Below are 13,540 nucleotides of genomic sequence, written 5' to 3'. Positions count from 1 at the left end.
GCAGCATTAAGTGTTACCATCCATTTATGTCCTCATTCCACTACAGACTAGAGATCTTCCTCTAGGCTTTTCACAATTGCCTTGGATATGTGCTTATTCATTTTCTCCTCATGTCTGTTATAAAGTGTTGTGTTGTCAGCAAATGTACCCATCTCGGAGTCAATTTTACCAAAGAGTTCATTTATGAATATCAGGAATAATAAAGGTCCAAGGGTAGACCCCACGAGGCACACTCGCATTTATATCATATTGTTTAGATGTACGACCGTCGAGGACAACTTGGATTCTTTTCTAAATCCGCAGAAGTTTTGACATATAACCATTGAAGACAAGCTGGATTCTTTTCTAAATCCGCAGAAGTTTTGACATATAACCTTTGAAGACAAGCTGGATTCTTCTCTTATTTAAGAAGGATGTAATTATGTCAAGTATTTCTAATAGTTTTATTAATACAAAGATTATAAAGTTAATTATTTATATAGAACTAAAAGAAGTCGAAAATCAAATTACAATTAATTTCGTTTATAAAGTATCTGCCAAAATATTTAATTATGTATTTAACCATTTCATATATATGTTGAAGAATAATTTGATTAGATACTAGCCGTCCCTATCTGGCTTTGCCAGTAGTGAATTTGCTTGCAATTTCGTATTATTTGAATTCTTCAGACTACTTTTACGATCTTTGGGCATATCTTGTTGACTTAAGAATGTTTCTGTCACATTCAGAAATCTGGATGAAATTTCAAATGGAACCTTTATTTACTTAATGGGGTAGCATGCTCTCGTTCCATCAGTTATGACTGGATAGAGGTCCTAAGAAATTTGCAATTGTATTTTTTGGTTGCCTGCAATGAGAATTGAACTAAATGAAGAGTTCTGTTCAAAATTCTGTGCAGATTCCAGAGTTCGACAAGATACGCCTGAGGAAGGTTGGAGGTTACAGAGACTGAAACGTTGTGAAAATGACACTCAAGATGAAAACAGTAGTCTGAGGAATCCAAATAATACGAACAACTAATCCTCATGTCAAAAATTCAGAAACGTAATACTTGCAAATTGTTTAGTGATATTTTTTGTTTGCTAGGGAATATTTACTTTCATTTTGTTCTGTTTTGTTTTGTTTAATGGATTAAAATTAGGATTAAAAGCTGAAACAAATATATATTCAACTACTAGCCTGGATGCCCGGCGTTGCCCGGATGTTTAGAGGTGTGTGTTGAACAGACAAAAAAAATGTGGTAATAGGCAGGCAGGCTCGATCCCATACCGCAAAGGAGGAAAAGAACACAAAAAACAAAGTGACGCCTTTGCTGTCGCGCCCATCGCCAAACCAGAAGTGACATAGGTTTAAATTAAGGCTAGACAATCGAAAAAAGGGAATGACTTTCAAAAGTTCGGCGAAAAAAGCGACCCCCCTCCCTGTAAAAAATTACCCAGTTGAGGGTGAAGGAATGAATGTTTTTGGCCAAGTTTTCGATATTTGTCGTTCGAAGGATCAAGCTTCCAAATTATACCAAGCTCCTGAAAATCCGTTGTCTCTGTCAAAAGTTTTAGGCAGACATACAAACATACATACATAGATACATTTAAACAGATTTTTGCCCTTTATATCATAGACTAGAGAGGGGTACCCGGCATTGCCCGGGTGTTTGGAGGTGTGTAGGGGTGTTAAAAAAAAGTAAGTATGAGGATCGAACCCGAACCGTTGAGGCAAAGTTGTAAATTAAAGTGTGAAAAAAAAACCGTGCGACGTCAACCATTGCCCCACCGCGAGATGCTAACGGAAACACGTTTGAATTTATTTAATTACTTGGATTCGGCAGGTGTTCGTTTTAATGAGTTAATGAGGTCAAGTTTGACTTCGGGATTTTTATTTTCCCAAGATGTTATAGGAAAAAGACTAACCCACATGTGGCGAGTGACAAATGTTGAATATTTATCTTCCCGAAATCGAGCAAATTAAATAGACAGGCGAGCTTCGTTGTTAACTGTGAGATATTATGATTTATATGTGATATAAAAAATTTTTTAAAAGTTGTGAACCGACCGACCGCTTCTCTGAAAGAAGCCTTTTGTAGACATACAGAAAAAGCAAACAAACATACATACATTTTCGCTTTTATATTTATAGATAACAAAATTGTTTTTAAGGTAAATTTTTTTTTTTATTTTTCATTCTTTCATTAAATCGTAATTCAAAAACAATGAAAATATACAATTTCAACTTAAACTCACAAGATTATCAAATATTTAAAAAATAAGTGCTAAAAAAGTATGTTTGCTTTGAAAATCTTTCCTCGTGCACATGAGGCGCAGTCTTTTTTATGTACTAACAAGTTACCGCTTATTAAGGCCCAAAGGTCACTCAAGGATAAGAGTTAACGAGTTTCTCAGATGAACAGTGAGATAACACCTTGAGGATTGTTAACGGTGGTTGAAACTGGATGGAATTTGATTATTCTAGAGGATGACTCAAAAAGAATTTGTTGACATTGGACTTGAAAATGATCATGTTATAATCAGATTGGAAGCAGCACTGTAGTATTGTTTTTCACAGATAGGTAGTTCTTGGAAAGAAACTTTGCTCATTGAAGTTTTATTTAGGTTTACATTCACAGAGAAAGAAAAAATATTACATTGGTTGTAGCTAGGCATGTTTTTGCTGCAAATGTTTTACAAGAAGAACCATAGATTGGAACTCGGTCGAACATCTATCATGAAAATAATAATAGAGCAAAGAAAAACTAGCAGGTTCTCTTCTGTGTGGAAAAGACTGTAAGGAAGAGAAGAAGATCTCCTCCCCCTAGATTTTGAAGTTGGTTTTGTAGTCTATCAACACGGACCAATATGTGCCCTTTCTAACTAATAAAACAGATTTAATAAAAACAAGTGAAACATGCATGGTCCCCCATGAGTGCACAGCAAACGAGGCCTAAAAAAAGTGACTAAGTTCAGCATTTACCTCCTCCCCCTATTCAGCCCCCAAAGTCCCCAGGAGACGTAAAATCCTGGTGAAACTGAACAAACAATGCAGTTTTAGGTCTTAACATATGTAAATTTGAGTTCAGCACCATGCAAAACTGCTAAATAAACATACACAGAAAAGTTTGGACAAATATAGTAAAATAGTCTAAAAAATGGAGTGTTTTTATAAGCCCTAAAAGAGCCCCCGGGGGACACCCAAGAATTATCGCAAAGTATAGACAAACAAAATTATATACAAATCAGTTAGTTACAACTTTTCAAAAAGTTTTATAAAAATTCAAGGAATCAATTTTTTAATAAACACAAAAGTGTCGATTTTAGCCATTTTAGCCCAAAAAGCACCCCCCTGGAGGTGGGGGCAACCAGAGTTTTCCCGTAAAATCCATTCTGTTTACTTTTTTTACTCATATCATATTTAATGTTTGTGCAAAATTTCAAAAAATTCCAAAGAGAATTATTGAGAAAAGTGCGGACAGACGAATGGACAAGGGTGAATTTACAGGTCCACCCTCCTTTTGTTGGGGGGGGGGGCAAAAATATATAGTTTTCGTTTCTAAATGTAAAAGGTGAACTGACTAAGTATGAGAGTAAAAGTTCCTCCAACTTCCTTTAATATTGACAGGAACAAAAAACCGAAGAACAATTCAAAGTAATATTTTTTTTTCTATAAACAAGGACCAATTTCCGATTAATGAAACAGATTTATATATTTAGTTGTTGTTACTAAAGATATCAAGCACAAATGTAGATTAGGAGGTTCCGACTTTACTGTATATACTAGATTAGATAACAGATCAATTTTATGGATTAACTTATGAAAGGTGAATCAAATGACGAATTTATTGATTATTTGATGCTTAATTACAAGTAAATACTCAGTAAACATTGAAGAATCAGTTTATTTCAATTCAAAACTCTAAAGATGGAAATCAGAATAACATGTAAAAACAGTTAGTGGGAGTTGAAACAGCGTTGAAATCTCAGGGATCAGACAAGGGGAAAATGGTTATTAATCTGGAATAAAGGAAGTTAAGCCATCAGTAAAAACCTCCCCATCCATTGTGTCTTTCCCCTTTTTTCCCAGGCTTCTATCTCGTAGGGAATAGGACTATGCATCGAAAGGAAATAGATAATCGGTTGCCATAGTAAAATGGGAGGGAAACCTGAAAGGAGAATAGTAAAAGAGAAATGGGGGAGAGATAAAAATGAAGAAAATAAAAAAATAAAAAAACAGATCTTTTCGCTGTGAAGAGGCCATTTTCAAAGTTTATGATAGGCTAATGAGAAAGTTTATAATTTAACAATGAGTAAAATATGAACGAAGAAATGGAAACAATAAACTAACAATAGGACTAATGGATTTAATTAGTAAAAAAGATATAAAATCAAACTGAGTGTTTTTTTTTTGTTTTTTTTTTTTAGATATTTTCTTTCAGAATCTGAACAGAATTAGATTAGTGTAATGCAAATGATGACTGAAAAAAAAAAATTAGATTAAAAATAAATTATGTATCTATAAACATTTTAATGTGAAATAGACTTTATTTGCTGGTGTCAATGTGTGCGTACTTGTTTGTATGTGTAAGTTAGATATTTAAAAAACAAAAACAAAAATAAACAGAGGCATAGTTTAAAAAAGGGTAAAATAAAGAAAATAAAGAATAAAAAAAAAACAGAATAGTTCATTATAAACAAAAGCGAATATCACCACAAGTAATAATACTACCTAACTCGTAGCTGTAGAGATAAAAATAGAGAGAGAGAGAGAGAGAGAGAGAAAGAAGGACGTACAGTGAGCAGATCGAGACTAATTTGGGGCTTTGTATTCTTATTGTTTATATTTAATTGACTTTTCATACTTTTTTTGACAAAAGAAAATTAATCTGAGCTCAGTGGATCATATATTTTCTAGTTTTTGTTTTCTTTTTCTTTCTTTTAAAATAATGTTGGGTATGGGGCAGCCAAACCAGCAGTGAACATTCCCCTGCTTTTTATTGATACCAGCCGAGAGCTCTTTTTAGTATTCTCGTTGTTCCCTTAAGTACAATTGTCTGAATCTTCCTTGCACTTGGTTCACCAGGAATATTAGTTAGGTAGGATTTCAGGTTCTTCTTCATAAGCCCCGTGGCACCTATAATAACTGGTATGATTGAAATATCCTTAAGGTTCAGTATATATATATATATATATATATATATATATATATATATATCAATGTGTGTACATGCCCAATGAAATATCCAGCCCAGAACATGTTCGTAATATTAAGGCACGACTGGATTCTTTAATAAGTGTAAGAAGTAGAACCCAAACAACTTAAAATCAAGAAAAAAACATACCGTTATGGTAAAAACTGTATGAAAATATAGATTACAGTAATGAAGTTAGGGTTTATTTACTTATTTTATTGTAAAAGAACCCAAGTTTGCCCAGCCGGACAAACTTGAGTCCTTGTATCGGAAAAATATCCAGTAAATAAAACATTGTTTAGTAAATCGTTATTTTTTTTTTTTTTATTTTATTTTTTTTTTTTTTGCATTTCCATACATCAAACATGAATATAAATATCACTAAAACATCTGATAGGTCATAAGCTTCATTTAGGTACCTTACTTGTTGGGTGGATTGCCTGTAGGCTGAGATAAACTGCGTCACACACACACATTAGGAAAATTTATAATAAGAAGATACAATTAATTGAACAAAAGTTGCCGTTTTTTATCTATGGCTGCTGGTAGATTGTAAGTTCATACCTTACCTGATAGCATCAGTGCATAAATGACCAGAATAAATTCATCAGGATCTGAACTAACCGTAGGTATGTATTACTTAGATTATTCAAACTATTATTCTCATCTTGGTTGTTATTTTCACAGCATTTCGCTCGATGCAATCTCCGACCTTCTTCAGGGTTATCTTTTCAAGATGAGAATAGTAGTTTTAAGTAATCAAATAATCAATCATCTAAAAAAAATTCTGAAACATCAGCGATAACGCTTCCTTGGCCTTTTGGCTAGAAGAAAAGTGTAGTATCCGTTCTGAAACTACACAGTCTATTCAATCTTTGGTCAATAAAGGAGAAATCCTTCTAGACTAAAGAAATTTTTGTTTTTGTTCCAATCCAGAGCGACCTTTTTTGGGGAAACTGGAGATTCTCCACATTAAAAACCAACTTTGTGTCTAACATTGACCTCGTAAGGAAGCACGTAAATAGGAACTTTATTTAAATAGAGATTACACAAATCATATTCTATGTATCATTTAGTTCTAGGATTGAGTTATGTTTAAAAAATCCATTTTAATTCTTTCAATTAACAGTAAATTGTAATTAACTGAACACGTCATCCATCTAGCTATCTATATATTCTCTCGTCCACTCCCAAAATATGCTGATTTAACAACTCTAATAGATTTTATTGTATTTTTGAGCATTTAGAGAAAGAATGCCTCTTTTCATTTAATTTACATAGCATATGTCTGTACACAAAAAACATAACTTCTACGATATTGTTAGACTGGGATAGTGTTCAGGAGAGATGCAGAAATATTACGTTATTTGAGCCATTCTTAACAATAACAGCTTCACAAATAAATGATTGTGACGTTGTTACAAGTGGTTCAATTTTATTTGATCAAACCTTTGATCTTATTCATAAGAATTTGTGTTTCCATTCATGAAAGACACCGAGGCATTCTTAATACATATTTATTGAATGACAATCGTCTACTATAAGGATTTGTGAATGGGCAACGGGCACTGAGATCTGTGAGAAAATGTTTTTAGGGGAAATAAAAAAGGGGGAGACAATGAAAAGTCATGTGAAACGATTCGGAAGTTTAACACTTTTTTCCATATTAATTACTTCTTTCAATGCAACAATATTCAATATGATTGACACATTTGCTCTTTCTGACGGCAAAGATTACCATGCACCGTTTCATTTGAGATTATATTTACTAGAGATTGGAGAGGGACACAAACGGCCACGTTGTTCATTTTGTTTAACGGCAGATCAACCCGTTTCACTGTCAGTTTTGATTGAATCAGAATAAGGGCCGTTTTCTCAATCAGGATAAAGTACTAGGTACAATTCAGCTGTGAAACTCTTCTGGAAGTTAAAGATTCAATCCTCAGTTCAGCTGATTCTCAAAATACGATTGCGAATTTCTTAAGTCTTCTACCAGTTGCGACTGACGGAATAAAAGCATGTTACCCTTGGGGATTATTGAAGTGGACCCACGAAAGGCAACTCGGAAAATGGTATAGGTTTTAAAGATACATTAAAAGAAAAGGAACAAGATACAGAGACAAGTGGTGACGTAAGCTAGGCTTACTTGTCAGTCAGATATTGGTAGAGCCCCATATCTGCGAAAGTACTTGACTCTCTGTTAATATAGTATTTGGAAGAGTTCATCAACGGGTAGGTAACGGTCCTATAACAATTATATGAAGGGCTCTGTTCGAAATTGATAATATAAATAACGAAGTTGAGTATCAGTAACAACGCAAGAAAAGGAGAGTAAGAGGATAGCATAAATAAATGAAGTAAATAAAGAAGAACAATGGAGTGGCAATAGCAATTCATTATAATTAATGATTGCAACAAACTAAAAAGTATTATTTTATTATGTATATTGTATTTTATATTGTAATACTAAGGTCTTATATACAACATGAAAAGAAACTGGAAACTTAGGAAGGTATCAGCCATTCCAGTAATTATAGGAGCGACCAGGAGGACTCATGAAAAGGAATTTCTAAAACTACTTGGTAAATATACACGGTGAACCAAGTGAAAGAGGGATTCAAACAATTACACTTAAACAGAAAGTTACGAATCTTACAAAGATCTCTTGACTGGAATATATTAGAAAGCAGGGGAATGTTTGGCATCTGGTTGGATACCCTCTCTCCAGCTAGAACAAAATGTTAAGGAAATTAAAAAAAAATAAAATAAAATAACAATTAGTACCTAAGTTCTTAAAAAAAAAGAAAAGAAAAGAGAATGAGATTGCAACAAAAATTGACAAATCTTGATAAATGATCCATAATATAAATCTCACCTGCCTATTTAAATGTATGTATGTATGTATGTATGCCTAAAATTTTCGACAGAGGCGACGGATTTTCACGAGATCGATATCGTCTTGAAGCTCGACCCTTCTGACGACAAATATTGAAAAATTGGCTAAAAACATTAATTCCTTCACCCTCAACAGGGCACTTTTCTACAGAGAGGAGTCGTTTTTTTGCCGATATTTTCGAAAGTCATCCCCTCTTTTCGATTGACTAACCTTGATTTAAACATTCGTCACTTCTGGTATGGCGATAGACGCAACAGCACGTCACGTTTCTTCTTTTTTTTTGCGTTCTTTTCCTCCTTAGAGGTACGGGTTTGAGCCTGCTTGCCTACTAAAATGTTTTTTTTTTTTTTTTTGCTCAACACACACCTTCCAACACCCGGGCAACGCCGGCCACTCAGGCTAGTTTTTTTTATAATCTTTTAAATAAACCAAGTGAAGAAAATAAATACTGTCTTTCGTATTTCTGTTGCATAATTTCAAGAAAACAATCAGTATAATTGTTAAATATTTTATGATAGCACATCCCCATGTAAGATTTGTGTATTTATAAACGTATAGAATTGTCTTATGAGAAAATCAAAAACAATAAAATACTGAAATCTACGACTCATTCTTTTGTTGATTAGTCTCGGACCGGCCCATGGTTCCATGTTTTTGGACTATTGCAAACATTTTTTAAATATCTCCTTGTATATTGGTAAGGGGCTGGGTCAGTCCATCAATCTTTTATAATGTTATTCAAACGAATTTAATAATGACTCCGTTGTAGGTATTATGGTCTCTGGAAATACTTAACAAATGCAAATAGTACATAAGTACATATATGCACATTTGTTATGGATTGACAAGCGTAAAGAATAAAGTAACATCACAATATAGAACAACAATAAATCGTACTCACTTTGGAAGCGGCTAGAGTTCTACTCTGTCTCAAGTGGGCATAATTCCCACGAGGGGTAAAAACGTACCTTCCCTTAGTAAGGCTGGGACTCGCTGCATGTGTGTCTCCTCCAAGGAAAGTAACTCTTTGGTGTATATCTTAACTGGTGTTCTTTGCTCATATTCTTCTATAATTCAAACGACTAACATACAAATGTAAAAGGATTTATCATAATAAGTAATGCATTAAGTAGTTACAAACTGGCTTTTAATGTATACTAGTGGGGCTACCCGGCGTTGCTCGGGACCGTATAAACAATGAGAAAATTGAATTTGATTTTGAATATATTTGTCATTCTTAGGAGTGAGAAATTTTTAATGTCTATGTATCATTTGCTATTTCGAACAAAAGAATATTTTACCTAGCTAGGATGGGTATTAGGCGTATGACATAATTGTATCTTACCTAGGGTAGATAATTTACAGCATGTATATGAATAATTTTATCTTCTACCACCCTCATTTAATCCTGAGTGACGCTGATTATTCTGCCAGTATAAATTTGCCCCTATCTCATTCAATACGAGGCAATGGCAGGAATACTGCTAATAGATATTTCCATCAATATCCTTTAATCCCGGCGACGCCAGGGATATTGCTAGTATATTTTCTCACCTATCTCATTCGATCTTGAGCAATGCCGGGTATTCTGCTAGTTTAATGTATATGGTGATCGTCCCGACCATGCTTATAGTACTATTATACTTCTCCAGGCTGGCATCTTCGTCACTGATATGCTACTCGGAATAATCCATTGTATAAGAAAGTGGTATCAATAATTTCTCTACAACCCATGATCACATGTTCAAGTTTGAAAGTGCTGGACGTATAATTTTATTATATATGTGAAAGCATTGCTATTATATATGACACACTGATTATATATGACACATGGGTTCTCGTTAGATCACCAAAGTTAAGCAATATTGAGACTGGTCAGTACTAGATGGGTGACCAATTTAGGAATATCAGGCGGTGTATGTAGGAGGACGTCAACACCTCCTACAAGAATTGCAAAAACCTAACAGTGTCATCTCCTCTAATGATAATATACATGCTACTGGGTACCAATTGTAGATGAAACTTCCTCCTTTGGAGGAAGAGGGTTAAACCTGCCTAGGATTAGTGCCACAGTTTTATTGTTATTAGTGTCTGTCTGTTATGCTTAAATTTGAAAAAAATATTTTCTGGTGATCTGTTATCTCTAAAGTTTGAAATGAAATTTATTGTCTGTCATGCTCAAGTTTGAAATAACATTTTTATCAATTTCTCTCAGGTTGAATTTGAAAAGGAATTTTTGTTAGTTTATTTCATGATTAAGTTTAAAATAGAATTTTCTTTGGTCTATCAAGCTCAAGTTTGAAATCGCATTTTCATTGCAAGTTGTGCAAATTGAACAGAAAGATCTTCAGAATAATCATTTCTGTTTTAAAAACGAATGTAGAAAAATATTATAGTAGTTATAGTAGCTATTTTTATTATAAACAAAAATCACAGTAACGAATCTTGAGATGTTTTCATAAAGAAAGTGAAGAGGACAACGCTAGGAAAAGGGGCACATTACGACTGTGACAGTAGTGGCCGATAAGAAACATCCCTTTTCACACTATATTTCTTTGTCTAGCTGTAAGTTAAAAATATTTCGATATTTCAATAAAAATAATCTAATACATAAAGTTAATCAGATTTTCCGAAACCTATAATAAGCATTGCATCAGACAAATCGATATTTGATTGAGCAAAATTAGTGAATACTGGAAATTTATCAACCTGTGTTCTTTAAGAAACGAAAAAGAAATTCCGATCATTTTCATCGATTCCATACTATATCCAGACTTATATATCCTTTATAAAAGAAACTTCATGATAAATACTGCTCATTATCTTTGGATGAAAAAGGCAATGGTGAAAAATAATAAAGCGAATCCATTTTATATTTTTGTTGTGAGAATATCAGCTATTCTAATATTGACTTATTAGTTTAAAATATTTTAAAAAGGCCTATCTGAGTTAATATTTTTAATGTGTAGATTTAATACTAAGATTTCCCAGTTTCAAAAACTTCACCTACTTTGACTAATGATAGAACTGAGATTACACTTTCATGCCAGCATGTAAATTCGCATAGCATGTATCTTCGAATATATGGAAATTTGTTTAAAAAAGACAAATAAGATAAATTTTGAGAAAATAAAAACAGATGACATTAAACAACAATAGAAACAGGAACACAGACAATGCTGTAGTTTTTTTTTTGTTTTTTTTTCTTTTAAGATTTTATTATGTGTCAGTTTTCACAACAAATTTTTACACCCAATAGAGACAGCTAGTGCATAATCATTATATATCTTGGTGCGCAGGTGAAGTGTAAAACATAACAGACACGTTTAGTATTTTATTTACAGGATGAATTCCTCCCCATCTCCACAAAAAAAAATATGCTACCCATGGAAATGCTCATAAAATTTTTAATAATTAAACAATTGCTTTAATATTTCAAGTTTATGGACAAGAAGAAGGAAAGATTAAACTAGAGCAACTTCAAAAACATCTTAGATCAAGAAAAGACAAAAGCAACAGTGACTATCATCTGTAATATTGTCTGGGGCTCTGTATGACATGGAGGTCTGTATAGTATGCATGTAACGAGTGAATATATTCTGTATGTATAAACGAGGGGACCAAACCGTGTACATCTTATATAGTCATCTATGTAGTGTTCATTGCGTGGGTGTACAGTTTTAAAACATATAATATGTAATATTTGTGTGTACATTTTTAACACATATAATATGTAATGTTTGTGTAGACATTTTTAGCACATATAATATGTAACGTTTGTGTGTACATTTTTAACACATATAATATGTAATGTTTGTGTAGACATTTTTAACACATATAATATGTAATGTTTGTGTGTACATTTTTAACACATATAATATGTAATGTTTGTGTGTACATTTTTAACACATATAATATGTAATGTTTGTGTAGACATTTTTAACACATATAATATGTAATGTTTGTGTGTACATTTTTAACACATATAATATGTAATGTTTGTGTAGACATTTTTAACACATATAATATGTAATGTTTGTGTAGACATTTTTAGCACATATAATATGTAACGTTTGTGTGTACATTTTTAACACATATAATAAACAGATAAAGATACCTTTAGCAATAGTTCAACAAACGGGACAAATAGCACCATTGTCTGCTTGCTCAGACAAGGAAAGGACATACCTTTTTGGTCGAAACCATCGCTACATTGCTCCAGATGCGCTTCTAAAACTGTAAGTCGTTTTCTACCCCAACAACTCAGACAACCAAATTGTTTTCCAACATTTACATTTATTCCTGTACAGACTTTTTTTTGTTCTGGAGTTGCACGTCATTTCTTTTGTTTCAGGGATTACATATAACTGTCTTTCCAGCTGAATGCTTCCATAGCTGAACGATTCCCAACCAGCTGAAAATTTGCCTGTCCTGTCTACTCGTTCCAACTCGTTCACTGAAGACTCTTCGACTAACTCCTAACTCTGCCTGTATATATTCAAACTAATCCTTTGTGGTTATGTCATTCGACTAAACATGACTGAAAAGTCACCTAACAGGTGACTTATCAGTCATGTTTTCTCTAGCCTAATTTTATTGATTTTGTATCTAGGTTTGAAAACCTATTTCTTTATAGACTCTAGTCAAGTTAAATTCTTAAAACCTAATTTAACCATATTTTTCTTTGAATTGCATTTTTCTCTTTAAAATAAATCTAATTCAATCTACACAATAACAATAATAATCTTCTGGCTCAGATAATTCGGCAATACCCCGGAAGTGCTAATCTTCAACACATTAATATCTAGATGAGTTCACAAATTCAGGGCCCATTAAACAATGTTCAACTAGAAGGTTAAGAACAACCGATCCACTCATTCAGTGTCAAGATATAAATGTGTTAGAATTATTAACATATTGGCACATTGTATCACAGAGGTGCATATTTTGAGCATATAATGGAACAGAGATGAAACAAAGACTGTTGAATATTTATGACTGCAACTTGGTGGACAAGTCAGGGAAACACTGAAGCTAATTGGTATCAAGTATGATTTGATTGCATTTTATTAATTCAATGAATGCTATTTTGGGTCATCCCTTTTTCTGGATCACCCTATATATATAAAATTAAATAAATAAAAAAAAAAGCTTTCCTATACAGAGATAAAAGTATATCTTTCATTTTGATCCAATTAGAAAAGTATTGTAGGGCCACAATTGTCTCCATTGTGGAGAGAACTAATTTCGACATTAAAAAGTATGTTAATCACTTGATTGCTCGCCTGACAAGGTCATTCGATTGTTGTCCAAAAAAAAAAAAAAAGATTCTCTTTCAACATGATTGCTACTTTTCAAATGTGCCACACATTTTATGACAATATAACTATTATTATTGGAATATATATTAGTGATGGGACGATTCCAATATTTTTCCCGATTCCAATAACAATTACCAATTCTGATT

General features: G+C 32.9%; 1 protein-coding gene across 1 annotated transcript in view; it reads right to left on the bottom strand.

Annotated features, from left to right (window-relative positions):
* The window catches only part of LOC145239829 (Golgi-associated PDZ and coiled-coil motif-containing protein-like), a 460,043-nt gene that overhangs the window by 90,773 nt on the left and 355,730 nt on the right, over positions 1-13,540 (bottom strand). The window lies entirely within an intron of this gene.

This window comes from Euprymna scolopes, chromosome 19, assembly GCF_053919585.1.
Source record: "Euprymna scolopes isolate OS-2025 chromosome 19, ASM5391958v1, whole genome shotgun sequence".
Lineage (NCBI taxonomy): Eukaryota > Metazoa > Mollusca > Cephalopoda > Sepiida > Sepiolidae > Euprymna > Euprymna scolopes.
This window is presented reverse-complemented; position numbering and strand designations above follow the sequence as displayed.